The following is a 17141-nucleotide window of genomic DNA, read 5'->3' on the forward strand; positions in this document are numbered from 1 at the left end:
ATGAAATTTGTGAGAGAGTGTAAAGCACGAAGGGTGATGTCGTGCTGCACGATGTATAATTCCGTGCCATGATATGAGTGTCAATACACGAAGGATCATTCCGTGCCATGATTATATGAGGTAAAAGCACGAAGGGTGATGCCATGTTGTCACGACCCCAAATACCGGTCGTGATGGCACCTATCACATTACTAGGCAAGCGAACTAATCAATAACCACAACCCTCTTTCTAATAACATTAAGCCATTTTCTAACACATGTTTTAGATACCAAATTCATTATAAGTGTTAAGGCAATAAAAGATATGCGAGAAGTCAAAATAATAATAAACTACACAGCCCCAACAATCTGGTGTCATGAGTCTAGAGCCTCTAATACAAGTCTGAATACCTAATACATCAATAGTCTAGGAAATGCGGAAAAATAATAAGATAGAAGGGAAAGAACAGGGCTGCGAACGCCATGTAGCTACCTCGAAGTCTCCATCAAATACTGAAATAGCTGAAAGCCCTCAGTCGGCCGCTCGGGCACCTAGATCTGCACACAAGGTGTAGGGAATAACATGAGTACGCCAACTCAGTAAGTAACTAGAGTAAATAAGGACTGAAAGCAGTGACCAGCAGTTCAAAAATACATAACTGAATAATCAACAGAATATCAGGTCATCTTTATAGTTCAAAATCAGTTTTCGTTATAAAAACACATTTCCAGTTTAAACATTTGGAATCAAATACTTAGCGGTATATCAAACAAAGGCTTATTTAAAAAAAAGAGTTAAATCAGTGAAAATATCATAACAAGTCCTTCGGGCAAGGAATTACTCAGAATATGGCCCTTCGGGCGGCCTCTCAGTCACTCGGGACTCGACTCTCGTCACACAGTACTTACTCTCAGCACTCGGCTCATTAGTATCTCATAATAATAGAAATCATAGTAACCGCTGCGGCGTGCAGCCCAATCCATATATTTATAGTCGACTATATTCACTGGGGGTGTGCAAACTTCGGAGGGGCTCCTACAGCCCAAGCGTCATATCACTGCAGTGTGCAGCCCGATCTAATATGTATATCGATGTGGCGTGTAGCCCGATCCATATAAGTAATACTGCGGTGTGCAACCCGATCCATAACTCACATATATACAAATATCCTCACAATTAGGTTCTCAATCTCTCTCAGTCATTAACCTCACAACCTCTCGGGCTTATCAATAGGGATTAGGGAACTCAGCCCAAACAATCCTCACAATTAGGAGTAGAGAGATAAAATTAGTTTTAATCATTTAAACGGGTAAAACAAGACTGAGGATATACTTCTAGCAATTAAAGTGAGGAAAATAGTCAAAATGCCCCTAAGGGTTGCTACAGGTCGGCACAAGGCCCCAAACATGGCATACAACCCATAATACAATATAAATATCCAAAATACGGGGTAACATAATATTTCCAAATCAAATACGTGGCTTAATAGTCACTACATGACGGACCAAGTCCAAATCCCTACCGGTGCACGCCCACACGCTCGTCACCTAGCATGTGCGCCACCGCATTTATCAAAAACAAGTCAAATACTGCGGTTTTGTACCCTCAGTTCCAGATTTACAATGGTTACTTACTTCAAACCGATGAAAATGCTACTCCGCGATGCCTTTGACCCTCTAATCAGCCTCCACTCGCGTCGAATCTATTCAAAATCAGAATCACGGCGTCAAAATATGCTAAAGGAACGAAGCCCAAGGGAAAACGATCGAAAAATACCAAAAAATCCCGAAATTGGCCAAACCCGAGTTCATACATACCAAGAACAACAAAATCCATCCACAAATGACCCTTCAAATCCCAAATGTTTGGTCTCCAATTTCAAGCCCTAGTAATTCAATTTTAGGCTTAGATACCATGATTTTCTAGGTGAAATTCACATAATAATCGAGTTTCTAGACCAAGAATCTCACCTCCGAACGTTTTCCCTTGAATCCCTCTTCAATATACTTCAAAAATCTCCAAAAATGAGCAACTATGGAGGAAAATAAACCCACATTCACGGACAATACATCCTTTTAAACATTCTGCCCAGGCCTAAAAATCCTTCTTCGCAAACGCGGTCAAAGCCTCGCGTTCGCGAAGGACAAAAATTCCGTTGACCAAAATTCTTCTTCGCGAACGCGATCCCCCATCGCGAACGCGATGCCTCAGCTTCACCAACCTACGCGAACGCGACTCAGACTCACCCGAACGCGATGCCTACCAAATACAACCCTTCGCGAACGCGGGACTACCCTTTGCGAACGCGAAGGCCAAACATGACGTCTCCCTTCCTGGCCCTTCGAGAACGCGAGGGCCCTCTCGCGAACATGAAGATCAAATCACCTGCAACAACTGAAACCGTTTTTCTGCAATTTCTGTTAACTCAAAATGATCTGTTCAACCCTACAAAACTCACCCGAGGCACCTGGGACCTCAACCAAAGGCACCAACATTTCCTAAAACCTCATTCAAACTTATTCCAATCATCAAAACACCTCAAACAACATCAAATCACCCAAAACACCTTGGATTTAATCTTAAGCTTCTAAAATCTTCCAAATTCCGCTTTTGATCAAAAACACAACCAAATCACGTTCGAATAACCTAAAAGTTTACGCACACATCACAAATGACATGACAGAGCTATTGCAACTCTCGGAATTCCATTCCGACCCCTATATCAAAATCACGCCTACCAACCAGAAATTGCCAAAATTTCAACTTCGCCAATTCAAGCCTAAATCTACTCCAAAACCCATTCCGATCACACTTCTAAGTCATAAATCACCTCCCGAAGCTAACCGAACTATTAGAACTCACATTCGAGTCCTCTATCTCATAATTCAATATCCGATTGACTTTTCCAACTTAAACTTCCTTAAAAGAGACTAAGTGTCTCAAACCTTACCAAAAATCATTCCGGACTCGATCCAACCAACGCGATACCACAAAAAACGGATAACGAAGCATAAAGAAGTAGAAATAGGACAAACGGAACGGTAACTCATGAGACGACTGACCGGGTCATCACATCCTCCCCAACTTAAACAAACATTAGTCCTCGAATGAGTCAAGAAACATACCTGAAGCCTCCAATAGGTGAGGATATCTGCTCCGCATCTTCCGCTCAGTCTCCTAGGTAGCCTCCTCCACGGGCCGACCTCTCTACTGCACTTTCACTGAAGCTATATCCTTTGATCTCAACTTCCGAACCTGACGACCCAAAATAGCCACTGGCTCCACATCATAGGTCAAATCATCATCTAACTAAACCGTGCTGAAATCCAGAACATGAGACAGATCCTAAATGTACTTCCAGAGCATAGAAAAATGAAATACCGGATGCACACTCAACAAGCTGAGTGGCAAAGCAAGCTCATAAGCCACCTCCCCAATCCTCCGAAGCACCTCAAAAGGCCCAATGAACCGCGGACTCAACTTCCCTTTTTTCCCAAATCTCATAACACCCTTCATGGGCGAAACCTTTAGTAGGACCTTCTCACCAACCATATAGGACACATGTCGAACCATCCTGTCAACAAAAATCTTTTGCCTCGAATGCGCAGCACAAAGCCTCTCTTGAATTACCCTTACCTTCTCCCAAGCATCCTGCACCAAATCAGTCCCCAATAGCCTAGCCTCACCGGGCACAAACCAACTAACTGGAGATCTACACCGCCTCCCATATAAAGCCTCAAATGGAGCCATCTAAATACTATACTAGTAGCTGTTGTTATAAGCAAACTCTGTAAGCAGTAGAAACTCATCCCATGATCCTACGAAATCAATGACACAAGCACGCAACATGTCTTCCAATATCTGAATAGTGTGCTCGGGTTGCCCGTCTATCTGAGGATGAAAAGTTGTGCTCAACTCCACCTGAGTACCCAACTCTCTCTGCACGGACCTCCAAAACTGCGAAGTAAACTGAGTGCCCCTATCTGAAATAATGGAAACTGGGACACCATGCAAACGAACAATCTCCCGGATATAGATCCCTACCAACTGCTCTGAAGAATAGGTGGTACACACCGGAATAAAGTGCACGGACATAATCACCCAAATAGCATAAAACTTCTTAAAAGTCCATGGAAGTCCACAACTAAGTCTATAATGATCCTCTCCCACTTCCACTCGGGAATAACCATATGCTGAAGCAAGCCACTCGGTCTCTAATGCTTATATTTCACCTTCTGACAATTGAGACCGAGCCACAAATCCTACAATGTCTTTCTTCATTCTCCGCCAACAATAGTATTGTCTTAATTCCTAATACATCTTCGCAGCACCCGGAATGGAATACCGCGAGCTATGGGCCTCCTCCAGAATCAACTCCCAAAGCCCATCCACATTGGGCACACAAATCCGGCCCTGTATCCTCAACACCCCATCATAACCGATGGTCACATCTCTGGTATCATCATGCTGAACTCTGTCCTTTAGGACAAGAAAATGCAGATCATCATACTGACGCTCTCTGATGCGATCATATAAGAAAGACCGAGAAACCACACAAGCCAATACCCGGCTAGGCTCCGAAACATCTAATCTTACAAACCGATTGGCCAAGGCCTGAACATCAACTGCAAGGGGTCTCTCCCCAACTAGAATATATGCCAAACTCCGCATACTCACTGCCTTTCAGCCTAAAGCAACGACCACCACATTGGCCTTTCCCCGATGATACAATATAGTGATATCATAATTCTTAAGCAACTCCAACCATCTCCGCTGCCTCAAATTAAGATCCATTTGCTTGAACAAATGTTGAAGATTGCGATGATCAGTGAACACCTCACAAGATACGCCATACAGGTAATGCCTCCAAATCTTCAATGCGTGAACTATGGCAGCCAATTCCAAATTATTCACAGGGTACTTCTTCTCATGGGGATTCAACTAATGAGATGCATAAACAATAACTCTACCCTCCTGCATCAACACACAACCAATCCCAACACTCGAAGCACCACAATACACGGTATATGAACCTGAAGCTGATGGCAAAGCTAACACTAGAACTGTGGTCAAAGCTGTCTTGAGCTTCCAAAAACTCTCCTCACACTCATCCAGCCATATAAATGAAGCACCCTTCTGAGTCAACTTGGTCAAGGGCGATGCGATAGCTGAGAATCCCTGAACAAACTGGTGATAATAGCCTATCAAACCAAGAAAGCTGCGAATCTCTATAGTCGTGGACAATCTGGGCCAACTCTAAACCACCTCTATCTTCTTCAGATCAACTTGAATACCCTCACTGGACATCACGTGCCCCAAGAAAGCCACTAAACTGAGCCAAAACTCATATTTGGAGAATTTTGCATAAAGCTTTTCCTCCCTCAATCTCTATAACACAACTCTCAAATGCTCCGCGTGCTCCTCCTAACTATGCAAATACACCAGAATATCACAAGTGAAGACTATGACAAACGAATCAGGATAATCCCAGAACACGCTGTTCATCAAATGCATGAACGCTGCTGGGGCATTGGTCAGCCCAAAAGACATCACCAAGAACTCATAATGACCATATCGGGTCCTGAAAGACATCTTAAGAATATCCGAATCCATGATCTTCAACTGGTGATAACCCGAACAGAGATTAATCTTGGAGAACACTCTCGCTCCCTGAAGCTGGTCGAATAGATCATCAATGTGGGTAAATGATACTTATTCTTAATTGTAACTTTGTTCAATTGTCTATAATCAATGCACATTCTCATTGTGCCATCCTTTTTCTTCAAAAACATAACCGGTGCACCCCAAGGTGACACACTAGACCGAATGAACCCTTTATCAAGGAGATCCTGAAGCTGTTCTTTTAATTCCTTCAACTCCGTTGGTGCCATATGATACGACGAAATAGAAATGGGCTGAGTGCCCGGCACCAGATCAATACTAAAATCAATATCCCTGTCCGGTGGCATGTCCGGCAGGTCTGCAGGAAACGCATCTGGAAAATCCCTCACAACTGGAACAGAATCAATACTGGGATTCTCAGCTCCGACATCCCTCACAAACACTAGATATTAAAGACAACCCTTCCTAACTATACGCTGGGCTTTAAAGAATGAGATCATTCTACTGGGAACATAATCAGTCACACCTCACCACTCGATACATGGAACACCCGGTATAGCCAATATGACTGTCTTAACATGACAATCCAGAATAGCACGACACAGAGATAACCAATCCATGCCCAAAATGAAATCAAAATCCATCATGCTCAATTATAATAGATCCACTCGGGTCTTTAGGCCCCCAATAGTCACCACACATGACCGGTACATATGGTCTACAACAATAGTATCACCCACCGGGGTAGATACATGAATATGTAAGGCAAGAAACTCATAGGGTCTACCCAAATAATGAGAAAAGTATGATGAAACATAAGAAAAGGTGGAACCGGGATCAAATAATACAGAGGCATCTTTGTGGCAGACTGAAACAATACCTGTAGTGACAGCATCTGAAGCCATAGCGTTGGGTCTACCTATAAGAGCCTAGAAACGGGCGTGACCACCACCTAATCGACCTCCCCCTCTAGGGCGACCCCTAGATGACTGATCTCCACCCCTAGCTGGCTGGGCGGGTGGTGAAGTAACTAGAGGAGAAGTCGAGGGCTGATCCCTATACTAAGACTGACCATCACGAAGACGAGGACACTACCTCCTTATATGCCTAAACTCTCCACACTCATAACAACTCCTCGGTGCTGGAGATGGGGACTGAAGGGAACCCCTGGTACCAGAATGACCAGTAGAAGGACCTGGCATGGAAGAACCCTAGACTGATGGAGCACAGGACACACTTTGGGCTGGGAGGGCACTGAGTGATGAGTGGCCCTGATGAGAACTGTGAAAGCCATAACCTGATGGTGCTCTTCGGTAACCTATGCGAGCTGAATGGGCCTTCCTGAATGAACGACCTCTGCCCTACTGGAACTGACCCCTCAAAGGAGCACTGCAAAAGCTACCAGATCCTTGAGGCCTCTTGGCCTCTTTCTCATCTCTCTCCTACCGGTGAACCGTCTCAATCTCACGGGAGATATCAACAACCTCCTCAAAGGTAGAACCTGACACCCTCTCCTTAGTCATGAGAATCCGAAGCTGGTACGTGAGGCCATCAACAAACCTCCTGATCATCTCTCGATCTGTGGGAACCATCCAAACCGCATGATGGGCTAACTCAAAGAACCATATCTCATACTGCGTCACCGTCATCTCCCCCTGATGCAACTACTCAAACTGCATGTGCAGCTCCTCTCAGCGCGACTATGGTACATACTTCTTCAGGAAGGGAATGGAGAACTGCTGCCAAGTAAGGGGCGTTGTACCAACAGGTCTACGCCTCCCACCAAGTGAAGGCAGCCCCAGAAAACTGAAAGGTGGCAAATTCCACACCATCGATCTTTAGAATCACTGTTGTACGAAGCATCCTCTGGCACTTATCCAAGAAACCCTAGGCATCCTCGCCCTCTGTATCGCTGAATGTCGGAAGTTGGAGTCTACCAAACCTCTCAAGTCGACGCTGCTCATCGTCCGACATAACTTGTACCACAAACTCCTGAGTTGGTGTAACCAGCTGGGCTGGAGGTGCCTCCGGTGTCAAGAGTCCCTATACAACCTGCTCAGGTGTGCGAGAAACGAGAATTTGGGTGCCTCCCCCGGCCTGAAAAGAAGCTGCGACCGTAGTAACTAAAACATCTTGAGCCAAACCGGTACATACTGATAAGATCTGAGCTAAATGTCACACCCCAAAACCGAGGAGCGCGACTGGCGCTCAACCAAGTAAACCCGACTGAGAAAGCCTGTTAGATTTCATTCTACCCAAAGTCATCCTTGAATAAAGAGGAGATATACTCCATTATTCAAACTATGAAAATATTTCATTAACAACTTTCACTTTGGTTTCATTAGCAGTTTCAACCAAAATATCCAAAATATGATAATTTTAATAGATATGAAGGAAGACATATTTGCCAAATACCAATATTTCCAATTTAATTCCCGATACCAAACACCACCCACAACCTGTCTATGGAGCCTCTAAATACAACCGATGAGTAATATGGAAATGCTGGCAACAAGGCTCCGACTATACCTCAAAATACAATGTACATGATAAACAACGGTACATGACCCCGAAATGAGGTGGGGCTCACCAAGTCAGCTGAAAGGATGATGCGACACTAGCTGCGACCAACACTACATGCTATAGAAACACCTACATCCATTTAAAGACATAGCGCCCCCAGCAAAAGGGACGTTAGTACAATCGAATAGCACTAGTATGTATAACTAAACACCATCTCATTAGAAAGAGCTATCATACAAGGACAAAGAAATCATAAAGACAACAAAGTTTCAAATAAGCACCATGTCAACAATATCAGGAGATTCACATAATTTTCACATAGTTATTGAAATTTTAGATTGGTGCATCCCACACTGTTGCATCATTATTCACTTTGCCACCGCTTCTTTGAGCGGAGTCCGATCACGGCCCGATCGGCTAAGCTGTATCCCGGAGATGTTACCATTATTTCATTCACACTTTCCAGTTTCAATCATCAATACATTACCACCATGTGTATATATCATGGCATCCTATCACGGCCCGATCGGCTAAGCCGCCTCCCCGAGATGTTACCATTTTCCATTATTCCTTTCACTCCAATCTTAGGTTACACATGTATTAGTTTACCGGCACTTGGGGCCATAATTTCCACATCATATATTTGGTACTAGACCACATTTCACATCATTCCCAATTTCAATATTAGATTTTCCATTTAGGACAGTAGGTGCACAAAAGAGCAATTTAAATTGTGAGCATATATAAGACTTCACATAGATGGCACATTATCTGCAGCTTTAATCTCAATTTAAGGTCTAAGCATTTCAATACATAATTCATATGTTTTGCTCCTTTCAAGTTATCAATATAGCACGTTGATCATATTGAGACACATCTTTCACGCATATAAGGTTACAACACCAATTCATGTAAATAACAATCGATGCAACAATTCAACTTTAATCTTACCATATTCACACAAACATCGATGAAGCTCGATTTCTAAAAGACGAGGTTTTAGCCATACATACCTGAAATTTCTCCTTAATGATACTAAAATGATCCAATACACTTAAGCAACCTCAATCTACAATACAACATTCAATAGGGCCAATATTAGTAATAAATTCCATAACTTATGCCTTTTAGGCATATTATCAAACACCTTGTAGGTATAGATATTTACATCTCATAACTATAGTATTGGTTTATCTAACTATCACCATTAACCAATAGTTCATCCCACCATTATTCTTTAACAATTTATAACTTCCAACGACATATGTATGACCATCCATTCACACCCAACCATCAACCTCCTTAATTAACCCATTTCACAATCTCTACAATACCAACACAACCTAGGTTAGGCACTTATGGCTTCCAATCACCATCCCATGAGTTCTAACGTATATATCAAACATAAATAGTCACCATATAGTAGTTAGAGATGATAAACATACCTATTGTAGTAAGAATCTTGAGAATCCCCACTTGTAGTGTTCTTGACCAATTTAGGGATTTGAATGGGAATTTATGGATTTTCATGATCAATCCTTGTTAATATAAGTGTTTAGGAGTATTAATCAACTCAAAATACTCCAAAAACCTTACCTTGGATCTTAGGAGGGAAGCATGGGACGGATTCCCCTTGATAAAGCAAGTCCTTGCTCAAAAAATGACTCAGAGACTCTCCATACCCGGTCTTGGGGTATTTAGAGATTTTCTACTAGCGCTCCCGCGCTAATGGCCGTGCTCCCACATTAATGGCCGCGCTCAGAGGCAAAATAGTTCCCAATATGTGCGGCCGCGCTTCCGCCGCGCACCTGGGCGCGCATATGACACATGCCCAGTAAAATGGTCGTAACTTTCTGTATACACCTCCAAATGACAAACAGTTTGATGCGTCAGAAACTAGACTAAAAATACTTTAATTTTATAGGTTGTGCATCACACAATACATTATATAACTGGAGATATGATTGTCCAAAGTGAGGTCTTGTGCATACTCATTCACAACTTTAGTCCATTATGAAATTTTCCAACTTGGCTTAGACTTAGGCCTCTCCTTAGACCCCAAATCACATACAATATGACTTATACGCTTATTAATATATCCAATTGATATCCATTATATCATGAATCTGCACTTGCACACAAAATAAAATAATTAGCCTACCTTGTCTCAACGAAATCTTAAATTACTTAGCAAAATTTTTTGGGGCTTTACATTCTCCCCCGCTTAGGATCATTCGTCCTCGAATGATAATTGGAGTCAATCCGCAATTACTTAGTATAACTTGTCTCCTTTCTCACACATCATTAATCTCCCAAATATTGACTAACTCCCAAATTTTTCAGAAATTTCGATAGAGTTTCCCTTGTAACTGGGCCTATCCACCTGTCAGAGAATCCCAGAAACACATCCTATCAACATATACGTAATCCAAATATGCAACATCATATAAAATAATGCCAACCGTGGCCCCATAAGCAATGCATTTCTAGAAAAGAAACACTATTATCATTAACTAACCATGTGATACATAATTCATAGAAGGTAAGCTTTCAACATCTTCATAGGACACAAATACTTAATTACATAGCTATACAAACAAATGAGGGTACCTCTTCTTCATTTCTTCCTCGGCCTCCCAAGTGGCTTCCTCGCTTTGCTGGTTTCACCATGACACTTTCACGGAGGCAATCTCTTTATTTCTCAACTTTCGGACATGCCTATCAAGGATGGCAACTGGAATTTCTTCGTACGATAATTCTTCATTTACTTCAATAGACTCAACTAGCACAATAGTGGATGGATTTCCCACTACTTTCTTTAACATAGACACATGGAATACCGGGTGTACCAATGACATCTCAGATGGTAACTCGAGCTTGTATGCCACCTGACCGATCCCTTAAATGATTCTATATGGCCCCACATACCTCGGACTCAATTTCCCTTTCTTTCCAAACTACATAACACATTACATGGTGGACACATTTAGGAATACCCAATCATCTTCTTTGAACTCTAAATATCTGCGACGAACATCTGAGTAAGACTTTTGGCGACTCTGAGCAGTTTTCAACCACTCCTTAATGAACTTAACCTTCTCCATATCCTGATGCACAAGGTCTGGCCCTATCCATTCAGCTTCTCCAACCTCGAACCACCCAATGGGAGATCTACATCTCCTACCATACAATGCGTAAAATGGAGCTATCTAGATACTAGCATGGAAGCTGTTGTTGTAAGCAAATTCTATGAGTGGAAAATGGTTATCCCAACTACATTTGAAATCAAGAATACAAGCATGCAACATATCCTCAAGCATCTGAATGGTCCGCTCTACCTGCCATTAGTTTGTGGATAAAAGTCTATACTAAGATTTACTTGAGTACCCAAACCTTGCTGAAATTTCTTCCAAAAGTTTTTCGTGAATTGAGCCCCTCTATCTGAATGATTGAGATTGGAGTGCCATGCAACTTGACTATTTCTTTGATATACAGTTGAGAATACTGCTCCGCCACAAGCGACGATTCAACCCTATTTTGCACAATTTCCCTACCTTCACTAGACTTTGCAAGACAAACTTTCAAACTAGCCACTGGTGAACCTCCATGGCCAACTACCTTTGACATATCTCCAAGTGAGCTAAACTACCCATAGATTTCCGACTAAGAGCATCCCCCACAACATTGTCCTTTCCCGGGTGATAGAGAATCTCAATATCATAGTCCTTGAGTAACCCGAGCCATCCTCTCTGTCTCAGATTCAACTCCTTTTGTTTAAAAAATATATTGAAGGCTGCTATAGTTCATAAATACATCAACGTGGACCCCATACACAAATGTCGCCAAATTTTTATACAAAAGTACCGCCGCAAGTTCTAAGTCATGTGTCGAATAGTTCCTTTCATGATTCTTGGGTTTCCGTAAAGCATAAGCAATCACCTAGCCATCAATAGTGGACAATCTATGTCACATTTATCTTACATATGACCTCCTAGGATTTGAGTTCTTCAATAATTTTCTTGATATAGTTACAATCTTATGTGAGTACTTGCAACTTGCTATTCCAAATTCTCAACAAAAGACATTACTGGCTGAGTTTTCTTATAGAACCTTCTATTTCAAAGGAATTACATCTTCTAGCCTGCGCACACACCTTAATATCATCAACATCCACGACATTACATCAAATGTAATGTAACACTGTGCTCAGAACTTTCCTAGTCCACCTCATTCCTCCTTGTGTGCTTTATAGGATTTAAGAAACCACTCCACTTCCTTTGTGAACATTCTCATTATCCCTCCATACTGTTAAACACTTCCCAAAACACGTATCAATAACCTTAATACATATTCAACTCAGAAGGAGCATTGGCCCGAACAATAACTTGAAATCTTCCTAAATTCTTCAACAAAAACTTCTTGTTTTCCTTCTAAGTGTAAGAATTACTCCATCCTCAATAAGTAACTGACCTTATTCCCAATATTGTAACTACCAATAGTGTTTGTTGGTATTGTGGCTTAAGAGCTATCATGTTAAACATGTTTGATTCGTAACAAGTGTTCATCCTCTCTCACTACATTTCAAACATTTCCCTTTGTCCTTTGGGTAGATTGTGTTGTTTTGCCCTTTTTGTTCTCCCTTTCGGTCTAGCCAATATATTGGTACTATCTTTTATTTGTGATTGGAACATTCATTCCCATTCCATTTGCTATAATGCATAGTAGATAGCCTTATTGTGCCACGAACTTGTCTGCACCACATGGACTCGTGGTATCATTGTGTTTGGTTTGTTGAGTTTATCACGCCATTATTTCACCACCAGTTGTCTCACTTTCCATTGTAATATGTAGACATGAACTCCCTCTAAATATTTTAGTTGATATTCAGTGTCACCCAAGTCGGTAACATTACGGTTAGTCCTTTATACCTTTTATTAACACTTGTGCTCCAGGCGAGTCCACCATTCTGATACGAACTATTTTGCGATAACCATGGACATCTCAATTTATAGATTTTCTTCCTATTTCTTCTCGCCTCATTATTCCTAGCTAGTGAATAGCCACGAACTCTTCCACATGTTACATGGTCTTTTTCCTTAATTTGTTTTTTGTTTTATCCCACTCACCTCTTAAATATTGTTAGGATATCCATGGGAAAGTGTGTTCATCGTCATATCACTTAACACTTCTTTGCTTGTAAGATTCTTTAGAGGCTCTCCATCAAGCCCAAATACCCTCTTGGGTTATTATAGCATCACATTTGTTTCTCCAACTCATTTCACCTTTCTTAATGCCTTGGCACTTTGGTTAAATCATAGATCTATGATTAACCCATTCTAAAAACTCGCAACCTTCCACATTTGACCTATAGTACTTCCTTAGGTTTCCATTGTTCCTGACCCTCTAACAAGTATAAAATACCTTTACAAATATACTCTTAGTTTCTAGGATCGTTGGCCCGATCATTCACATTGCCATGTATGAGGAATTTACCTTCCTTAACCTTCCACCTTCTTAGGGGTACTAGCGGTCTATTATTAGCATATCCTTTCAGATAATCACGTCACCCATTATCACTTTTCTACACTACGCATGTCTTCAAAAAAATATTCAAACATCATATATACATGGTCTTAATCTTGTTTCATTGTATTTAAGTGGCCTTACTATGGCTCTTCCTCCCCCACTTAGGGCGAATGTCCCGGATTTTGACACAAGTCTTGAATTTAGCAACTTTAGGGACATATGTCTCATATCTCTATCCCTCATATATATATTCGACTATTAGGGAAATTTAAGTCACCATGGTATTAACCTCATAAGTTCTCTGCTCTTATTCAGCCACACGGGCTTGGGATTCCAATTCGTCATATTAATATCCTTTAGGAGTGTAATATCACTTTGTACACTTCTGGATTTTTATAAAGTTCGTAGTACATGGGTCTTCTCATTATGGGTTTAGTTGACTCTCATTTCATAACTTCTTGTCTCCTAGGAGAGACTTGCACTCTCATCATTAATCTCCTGGTCATGTCTCCCATATATCACGTGCTTATATAACCAATGTTCTTTCATACCTTAGGATCATTTACATACTTCTCATACTACCCACAGGTGCTATTCAAGCTTACATATCACTTATCAATTCAATATTTCTTTGGAGGTCAGAATCATTTTTTAACACTTTCTTGAATAAAGTATGCTTCTGGTACTATGTACGTACCTCATATATTCGTACCATTCGTTCAACATGTTACATATGCCATCTCCTTAATATTCAGGCCTTTGCTCATTGGTCATGCCATACAAAAACATTACTTGAAATAGACAAAAGAGCATTTGAACTTATCTTGAATCTCAATGCACGAGTTAGAAGACAATCTTATTGTCAAGCTTTATCGCACGATCTAGAGTGTTGAAGAAGGGTAACATTCCTAAATGTCCATGTAGCCTCAAACTTATAGATGTGGTCGGCAACACACCGATAAGAAGGACTCTACTAGACACGACTCTGAGATATCCTGGGACACTTTAAAACTTTAGGCTCTGATACCAAGTTTGTCACGCCCCAAAATCGAGGAGCGCGACCGGCGCTCAACGGAGTAAACCCGACCGAGCAAGCCTGTTAGATTTCAATCCACCCAAAGTCATCCTTGAATAAAGAGGAGATATACTCCATTATTCAAACTCTGAAAATATTTCATTAATTTCTTTCACTTTGGTTCCATTAGCAGTTTCAACCATAATATCCAAAATATGATAATTTTTATAGATATGAAGGAAGACGTATTTGCTAAATACCAATATTTCCAATTTAATTCCTGATACCAAACACCACCCACAACCTATTTATGGAGCCTCTAAATACAGCCGATGAGTAATATGGAAATGCTGGAAACAAGGCTCCGGCTATACCTCAAAATACAAAGTACATGATAAACAAGGGTACAGGACCCCGAAATAAAGTGGGGCTCACCAAGTCAGCTGAAAGGATGATGCGGCACTAGCTGCGACCAATACTGCCTGCTATAGAAATACCTACATCTATCTAAAGACATAGTGCCCCCGGTAAAAGGAACGTTAGTGCCATCGAATAGCACTAGTATGTATAGCTAAACACCATCTCATTAGAAAAAGCTATCATACAAGGACAAGGAAATCATAAAGACAACAAAGTTTCAAATAAGCACCATGTCAACAATATAAGGAGGTTCACATGATTTTCACATAGTTTCTGAAATTTTAGATTGGAGCATCCCACAGTGTTGCATCATTATTCACTTTGCCACCGCTTCTTTGAGAGGAGTCCGATCACGGCCCGATCGGCTAAGCCGTATCCTAAAGACGTTACCATTTTTTCATTCACACATTCCAGTTTCAATTATCAATACATTACCACCGTGTGTATATATCATGGCGTCCGATAACGGCCCGATCGGCTAAGCCGCCTCCCGATCGGTCGATGAAGCTCGATTTCTAAAAGACTAGGTTTTAGCCATACATACCTGAAATTTGCTCCTTAATGATACTACAATGATCCAATACACTTAAGCAACTTCAATCTACAATACAACATTTAATAGGGCTAATATTAGTAATAAATTCCATAACTTATGCCATTTAGGCATATTATCAAACACCTTGTAGGTATAGATCTTTACATCTCATAACTATAGTATTGGTTCATCTAACTATCACCATTAACCAACAATTCATCCCACCATTATTCTTTAACAATTTATAACTTCCAACAACATATGTATGACCATCCATTCACACCCAACCATCAACCTCTTTAATTAACCCATTTCACAATCTCTACAACACCAACACAACCTAGGTTAGGCACCTATGGCTTCCAATCACCATCCCATAAGTTCTAACGTATATATCATACATAAATAATCACCATATAGTAGTTAGATATGATAGACATACCTCTTGTAGTAAGAATCTTGAGAATCCCCACTTGTAGTGTTCTTGACCAATTTAGGAATTTGAATAGGAATCTATGGATTTTCAAGATCAATCCTTGTTAATATAAGTGTTTAGGAGTAGTAATCAACTCAAAATACTCCAAAAACCTTACCTTGGATCATAAGAGGTAAGTATGGGACGAATTTCCCTTGATAGAGCAAGCCCTTGCTCAAAAAATGACTTAGAGACTCTCCATACCCGGTCTTGGGGTATTTAGAGATCTGCTACTAGCGCGCCTACGCTAATGGCTGTGCTAAGGCCGCACTCAGAGGCAAAATAGTTCCCAATATGCGCGGCCGCGCTTTTGCCGCGCACCTGGGCGCTCATATGACACATGCCCAGTAAAATAGTCGTAAAATTTTGTATACACCTCCAAATGACGAGCGGTTTGATGCGTCGGAAACTAGACTCAATGAGATTTAATTTTATAGGTTGTGCATCACACAATATCTTATATAACTGGAGATATGATTGTCCAATGTTACGTCTTGTGCGTACTCATTCATAACTTTAGTCCATTATCAAATTTTACAATTTGGCTTAGACTTAGGCCTCTCCTTGGACCCCAAATCACTTACAGTATGACTTATACGCTTATTAACATATCCAATTGATATCAATTATATCATGAATCCGTAGTTGCATAAAAAATAAAATAATTAGCCTACCTTGGCTCCATGAAATCTTAAATTACTTAGCAAAATTTTCTAGGGCTTTACACTAAAGCCTCCTGAAGGCCTGGAATCACAATAGGAACAACTGGTGCCTGGGCTGGTGTTGCTGTAGTGTCCACAACTGGGACCTGATTCGGAACTGGGGCAGCTGGTGGATCTGCCGATGCTGCTCTAGCTGCTCTGCCCCTGCCACGGCCTCGACCGCAACCTCGGCCTTTGGCGGCCCCAGCTGGTGGAACTGGTGGTCGTCCACCCTGCTCAGTAGCTCATGTCCTTACCATTTGTAAGAGAATGGAATAATAGTAGTTTTAGTATTTGGATCAACAAGTTCGCACGACAAGAATTTCAAGAGTATGAAGAATTTT

This window comes from Nicotiana sylvestris, chromosome 2, assembly GCF_000393655.2.
Source record: "Nicotiana sylvestris chromosome 2, ASM39365v2, whole genome shotgun sequence".
Taxonomy (NCBI): Eukaryota; Viridiplantae; Streptophyta; class Magnoliopsida; order Solanales; family Solanaceae; genus Nicotiana; species Nicotiana sylvestris.